We start from the raw sequence: 8,030 nt of genomic DNA on the forward strand, positions 1-8,030 counted from the left end.
GGTGCACATATATCACTGTGGTATGATTCTTTGAATTCTTTGGGGAAGATACCCAGCAGAGGAATAGCTGGGTCAAATGGGACTTCCAGTCCCAGTTGTTTGAGGTATCTCCATACTGATTTCCACAGTGGTTGCACCAATCTACACTCCCACCAGCAGTGGAGCAGGGTTCCTCCTTCCCCACAGCCCCGCCAGCATTTGTTATTGGTTGATTTCATGATAGCAGCCATTCTTTCTGGAGTGAGGTGGAATCTCAGCATTGTTTTCATTTGCATCTCTCAAATGACCAGTGATGTTGAACATTTTTTTCATATGTTTATTTGCCATGTCTACTTCTTTGTATGAGAAATGTCTGTCCATTTTAGATGCCCATTTTTGGATTGGTTCTTTAAATTTGGGAGGTCTAATTTGTTTAAGTTCTTTATAGATTCGAGATAGTAGACTAAAGATCTAAATATTAAAACAGAAACACTAAGCCAGCTGGAAGAGAGGTTAGGTAGAACTCTTTGAGACATTGGTGTAGCAAGACTTCATGAACAAAACCTCATTTGCTCGTGAACTAGCAGAAACAATTAACAAGTGGCATGTCATCTTACCATAATGCTTATTCACAGCAAGAGACAACCCACAATGTGGGAAAAATTTTTTTCACCTGCTGTTCCTCAGACAAGGTCTACTATCTAGAATGTATAAAGAGCTTTAAAAAAATCAGACCTCTCAAATTTAAAGACCCAATCAAAAACTAGACATCTGAAATGAACAGACCTTTCTCAGACAAAGACCTAGAAATAGCAAATAAACAGATGAAAAATAATGTTCAACATCAGTGGTCATTTGAGAGATGCAAATGAAAACATTGCTGAGATTCCACCTCACCCCAGAAAGGATGGCTATTTTCATGAAATCAACCAATAACAAATGCTGCCAGGCCTGTGGGAAAAAATAGCCCTTCTCCACTCTTGTGGGTAGTATAGACTGTTGCAACCACTGTGGAAATCAGTATGGAGATACCTCAGAAAACTAGGATTATAGGTCCCATTTGACCCTTCTATTTCCCTGCTGGGTATCTTCCCAAAAGATTCAAAAGTGTCATTCCACAGGGATTTATATGCATCCATGTTCATATTGGGACAGTTTGTAATAGTGAAAACTTGGAAACAGCACAATTTCCCATCAACCGGGGCTGGATAAAGGAAATGTGTGGGCTTTTTAAAAATAAAATGGAGTACTACTCAGCCATAAAGAATGAGAAATTGGAGACATTTATAGCTAAATGTATGCCCATTGGGGGATACTCTTAAGTGAAATAAAGAGGACACATGTGTAAACACCAAATGATTTCTTTGGTGTGAGAAACAAGATCAGAAATAGGATCTAACGGTATTTCCATGTCGTCTCAATTTTTTCTAGCTTTTAAAGAAACTTGTAGTTACACATAACAGCCACTGAAATCAGTAAAAGAGATTCTTCCCTGTCAAATCCCCTTTTCTCAAGCAAGTAACATTCACACATTTTTATACAAGTTAGCCACAATTTAATGGGACAACATGTGGACATATTTGGAAGGTCAACATTCATCCATTAGAGCGATTCAGTTTGGTTGATCCACGGAAGTTACTTATCATTTGACCCAAAGAAGGGCCATCATTTTCTGTCCAAAGCATCATGTTCATATATAGCACCTGATTTTGCTGCTATTACCAAGTGCACTGAGCGGAAAATGTTCCTAGCAAGAGGTCGCCTTATGGAGGAATGACTGATGGGAACCCTACTTAGTTCTGATACTCTTTCTCATCACATGTTCTTTTAAAAAAGGTAAGTTTTTTTCCAGTTAGAAGGTAAAAATGTTAGATTTTTTTCTGTTGTAGGGATGAAAGAACCTTAATTAATGCATTGCAACTGTCTACTAATCATCTCCAGTCACTGATAACATCTATATTTACCAATTTTATAGATGAGGACCCTGCACATGGCTGATGCTACTATTCCCATAGAAGTATAGAGTCACCAACTAAAAACTCTAAGTGCTTCACAAGCTATAAATGTTCCACCACTTTTCTCACAGTAGGACTAACATTAGGCTATAATTGACAAGGTTGGAGCTATAATCAGGAGAAAGCTATACTCTAGATATCATCACAGATTTTCTTCAGTATTTTTCTGTCCCTGAATACCATTTCCAACTTGCCTTTTTCTAGGAGTTTGCCACAACAAAGTTTGCTAAAACTAAAACCCCATTTTCTGGTTCTACTTCTGTGATTGTATTTGGAGAATTGAAATAATTTGTTATACAGATAGAAATAAAGCATGGTGAGATTTCAAATCAGGCATATGTGAAGCATTCTGGGTCACCAGAAATCTTGTCCTTGTGAATTACTCTAGAAGCCCAAGTCCAAGGGAAATGAATATCATAGAAGGGAAGCTATCCTAGTGATGAGTCTCCTCAAGGCTTCCCTCATGTCCTTGTTCCTCAAGCTATAGATAAAGGGGTTAAGAATTTGAGAAAACACAGAATATATCACTGAAGCCACTGCAGACTTCCTGTGTGAGTCAGTCACTGCAGAGCTATTGTAAACCCCCAAACCTGACCCATAAAACAAAGAGACAGCATACACGTGAGAGTCACAATTAGTAAAGGCCTTATACTTTCCCCCAGATGATGACCTCCTCAAAACAGAGGACACAATGTGAATATAAGGGTATATAATTCCAGAGAGTGGAATACCAGCACATATGCAACGTGAAATGTACATCAAAATGTTATCAGTGATGGTCTGAGAACAGGCCAGTGTGATGACCTCAGAAATTTCACAAAAAATGTGAGGGATCTCCAGGTCTTTGCAGAAAGAAAGATGCAGTGCCAGCAGAGTGTACAGCAGAGAGTCTGCCATGCTAATTAACAAGGAGACCAGAACAAGCAAAACACAGTAGTGGAGGATCATGATGACTGTTTACCTTAGCAGATGGCAAATGGCTGCATAGTGGTCATAGGCCATTACTGCAAGGAGAAAACTTTCTAAGAATGCAAAAACTAGAACAAAACCAGGATGAGTGAAGCAGCATGTGTAAGTGATGCTCTGCTTCTGTGTTTGAGTGTTCACCAGTGTGTTTGGGATCATGCTTGTGCTGGAACAGATGTCATTAAAAGACAGAATGGAAAATACATGATGCATTCTTGATGGTGTGCAGGTGGAACTCAGACCTGACAAACAAGATGATGAGCAGGTTCCCCAAGATGGTGACCAAGTATGTAGATAGAAAGAGGTTGAAGATGGGTGTCTGCAGTTCTGGATCATCTGTCAACCCCAGGATATTGAATTCTGAGACAGCAGTTTGATTCATAACTTCCATGTTGGTGATGAATCTGCTGGAAATTACAGGTAAATGGAGACTATATGCATGACCAGCACCAGCCATATTTGGAAATTATAAAATCAGTCTTTTGGTAACCATGATCTTTGGAATTGTAGCTTTCAGAACTGTGAGATAGTGAATTTCTGTTGTTAAGCTACATCAACTATAGTCTTTCATATGGCAGGCCTAGCAAGTAACACCCTAAACAAACATCAACAACATCAAAAAACAATTAAATTGGGGCCAGGGATTTAGCTCAGTGGTTCCGGCGCCTGCCTCACAAGCGGAAGGTTTTGAGTTCAATCCCCGGTACCAAAAAATAAAGCAAACAAAAAAATAATTAAATTAAATGTAATAATGATTTAGTAGTGCCATCATATTGGAAACAATCTGCATTTCTGCTCAGAAAGAAATAGGCCCTCTCACTGCAGAGTGTATGAGACCAGAAGACAGAACATTCCTGAATGTTTCAAAAAAATATTAGAATTGCCAGTAGAGGCATGTGTGTTATTTCTCTCATCATCTTATGCTTGTCTTCTCATGCCTATTTTCTGGGATGAAATTCTATTAACAAAACTGCCCACCTTATTTAATTTTCATTAAGTTTATTGGTAGATTTTAGGCATAAAATACATTTACATTCTTCATTGGTATTTTGTACCTTTACATGGTGCATTTCAGTTCTTAATTTTTCCCATTTCCATGCCCTCCCTTCACCCCTACAATCTTCCCTATTTACAAAGACTTTGTTTCCATTTTTTCCTTTTCTCATATTTTTTCTTTTCCCTTCTTTTCTTTCCTTTCCCCTATCCTTCCCACTTCCCCTACTCCTTTAGACCTTTCTTTCACATTATCAATTATACCATTTGAACTTTATTTACATGTTTAGGTATTCACAAGAGATAAACTATTTGTTTTTTACACATGTGTGTTCCATTTATTTCACTTACGAGGATGGCCTCAATGTTCACCCATTTAGCTATAAATGTCTCTAGCTTCTTGTTCTTCATGGCTGAGTAGTACTCCATTTTATTCAAAAAGAACATCTTCTTTATCCAGTCTCCCGTTGATGGGAATTTGGGCTGTTTCCAAGTTTTAGTTATTACAAACTGTGCTGGTATAAACATGGGTGTACATATGTCTCTGTGGTATGATACTTTTAATTCTTTTGGGAAGATAGCCAGTAGAGGAATATCTGGGTCAAATGGGAATTCCAATCCTAGTTGTTTGAGGTATCTTCATATTGATTTGCAAGGTGGTTGCACCAGTCTGCAATCCCAACAACAGTGAAGAAGTGTTTCTTTCTCACCACAGCCCCAGCAACATTTGTTATTGGTTGATTTCTTGATAGCAGCCATTCTTTCTTGGGTGAGGTGGAATCTCAGTACAACTGCCCTCATTTTTAAACCATTGGCTCTGGGAACTGTACTACCTTGTTGACTTCAAGAAAAATAATGTTCACAAATCACCTGGATATTGAATGTGGAAGTTCTGTCCTCAGATAGTGCATACAGATGAAATATATCAAGAGGCTCCACTGCAAGAAGAATAATTTCTGAGCAAAGGTGTTTTATTTTATTTGACAGGGCAGAGCTACTGAGACACATTGTTGTACACAGAATTCTACAGTATTTAAATCTCTCTGATCTCCATATCTCCTCATTAGACCACCAATTTTTCTATCATTCTGCTCCCAGGAGCACCTACCCTTAGCAACCAGGAAGTACAAGTCATGAATTCATGATGGCTTATTTTCTGACTCCCAAGACCAGGTTTATAATATTTGTTTATCTCCAGTATTTCTCTTTACATTTATTTGGGGTTTTCTGGGGGGGGGGTTTGGTGCCAGGGATCGAACTCGGGTCCTTGCACTTGGCAGCAGGTGGTGAAACCACTGAGCTGAATCCCCAGCCCTCTTTACATTTATTTCACAAGACTTGCATACACAAAGCATGGAAAATTTCTAACAAATTCCAGCATTCTACTTTACTTATAAATGAAAGCATCCCTCTGTATTTCAACCCATCAAGAAGATTGATTAAATTTTCAGTATGAAAATATATCCTACTTATGTGAGTGTAAACATATAAACACTGTTTTCTCATGTTTCGTGTGTGTATTTTGTGGGCATGCACTGAGGGTTGAAATATCAAACTTTGTGGAAAAATTAAACAATTAATGTGGAGGTTTTTTTAGTTAGTGTACACATTTCAATGATGTTACCTTGCATTTGATTGTAATCTTATATTTATATAACTCTTTAAACTGCTCAGCATAATAAGATCAAACCCAGTCTCTGTGCTGCAAAAAAAAAAAATAACTTCTACCAATTTTATCAGCATCTTCAGAGCCAACCATATATTAATAATGTACACTGAAACTTGATTTAACAATTTCATCCTGTGGTGTTCCATAAATACTATGAATCCTCCCAGCCCCAAGCTCTTTTTCTATAGGGCTGTGCCTGAGTGCTTATGGTCTTTTCCTCTGGCTAAGTCAAAACTCTCTATCTCAGCCTGAGTCTCCTCCGCCATTCGCAGTGTTGCCACTTTTCCATCCATGAGCTCTGTGGTGGAGTGCTGGTCCAAAAGGTGGCCAGTTGGCAGGGTATTACAGGGAAATAAATGCTCTGGTTTTTAAAAAAGTAAGGGAGTGCCTGGTTAGCCCCTGCAATGTTGTAACTCCTTTCTCCTCCACGTTTACCCAGTTACACTGTGCAGCTCCACATCTACCAGCTCTGTGACACTGAGGGCTCCTGGTGCTCAACAACCCTTGGCCAAGCATGGGACAATCTTTGGTGCCTGCACTAAATAATGGAGAGTGGTTAGTATATTACATGGACACAGAAATCCTAAGGGTCTGGGAGTGGTGGGGTTTTGCCTATGCTGGAACTCCTTTTCTAACCTGTGCTTCACTAATGTAATCTGCATCTCCCAGAGGCACAGTTCTCCTGATACCAGCTCTGGGCCCCTGGTTAATCATATGTACTTCTTCTACAACTTCTCCAGGAGCCAGAAGGTGTCATTCAGTCTGTAGCCTCTGGGTGATACTCTAGTTTTATTTTCTTTGATGCCCTAAACTGTGAATCTCTCCCTCTCAGTGTTACCACTTCCCAAGTAGGAGGAGAGTAAGGTGGGAGTCTATCCCAGGACTCTGGCCTCTGCTCTTTCCCTCAGGATGTGGGAAACACTCTCTAGGTGATACAGTACTGAGACTGGGGGTCCATGGGGTTCTGTGACTTAGAAGGATCCCTGCTTCCCTTTCTAATCTGTTGATGTTGGATTTGATCATGTGGATTTTTCCTTCAGGTTGATTCCTCATGTTTGGGTATGTTTACTTCCCCCACTTATGAGTACTTGAATATTCTACTAGGTCTTCCCTGAGCTCCCCTCATTGACTTTTGTCACTAGTCTGTCATGATGGATCCCTTCCAAATTGAAGTTCTTTGGAGATGTGTCTTTTTAAAGTGGATTATATGTTTTTGGGAAAACAGCTTTTTGGGCTGTTTTACATTTTATAGATATTAATTCTTCATCAGAAATATAGCAACCAGGGGCCAATGGGCCACAGCTTTCAGTGCAGGGGAGGAGGCCTCTGGGTCGATGTGACACCACTCTCAGTGCAGAGTAGGAGGCTTCCAGGCCAATGTACCACCATTGCCAGCCAAGAGGAGGTGAGCCCCACAGGCACCAGCAACACTCCCCTAAACCCCATCCCACTGTCAAATGGGAAGACACATAAAATATCCTCAAAACCAGACTTCCAGAACACCTACCGCAACCACAAAGGGCAACAAGATGGAACACTCTGACACTCAACAACATGGACTCTGTGAACTAGCAACAAAAGAGGATCTCAGAAAATGAAATCAGAAAGAATTGCTCACATAATAGCAGAGATTGTGCCCATAGTGCAAGACACGAGTAATAAATCTAGAGATAACACAGATAAAAAAAGAGGAGCTAAGGAACATGATAGAATCCCAACATAGGAAACAAATGGAATCCACAAAACAGAGGCCAAAAGATTTCCAGGAGATTAAAAAGTCCATTGAATATCTAAGCAGCAGAATGAGTCAGTGTGAGGACAGAATTTCAGATATAGAAGATAAGACTGCAATTAGTGACCAGGAAAAGAAAAAATTGCTTCAAAATTGTAAGGGACCATGAGAAATCAATCCAGCAGCTAGTGCATGATGCAAAGCAGGATACCATAAGACAGATTGGAGTCAATGATAAAACAGGAGAGAATGCAGATGACATAAAAAAGAAAAAAACTGTTGACAGAAGTAATGGCAGAAAACTTCCCAATCAGGGGAAAAGAACTTGACACACAGATAACTGTGGCATATATGACACCAACTAGCCTTGATAAAAAAAATCTACACATAGGCATATAATTATTAAGATTCCAGAAACCCAACAGAACAAAGTTCTACAATGAGTTAGAGAAAAGAAATAAATCATATATAAAGCAAAGCCCATCAGAATCACAGGAGACTTCTCAAAGCAAGCCCTCAAGGAAGAAGAGCTTGGAGTGACATATTGCAAGTCCCAAAGGGAAACAGCTTCCAACCCAGATTGATGTACCCTACAAAACTATCTTTCAAAATCAACGGTGAAATAAGATACTTTCATGACAAAGAACATGAGGAACTTCATGAATACCAAACCAGC

This window comes from Heterocephalus glaber, unplaced genomic scaffold, assembly GCF_053883595.1.
Source record: "Heterocephalus glaber isolate CG9 unplaced genomic scaffold, H.glaber_assembly_v1.0 deba00001845, whole genome shotgun sequence".
Lineage (NCBI taxonomy): Eukaryota > Metazoa > Chordata > Mammalia > Rodentia > Bathyergidae > Heterocephalus > Heterocephalus glaber.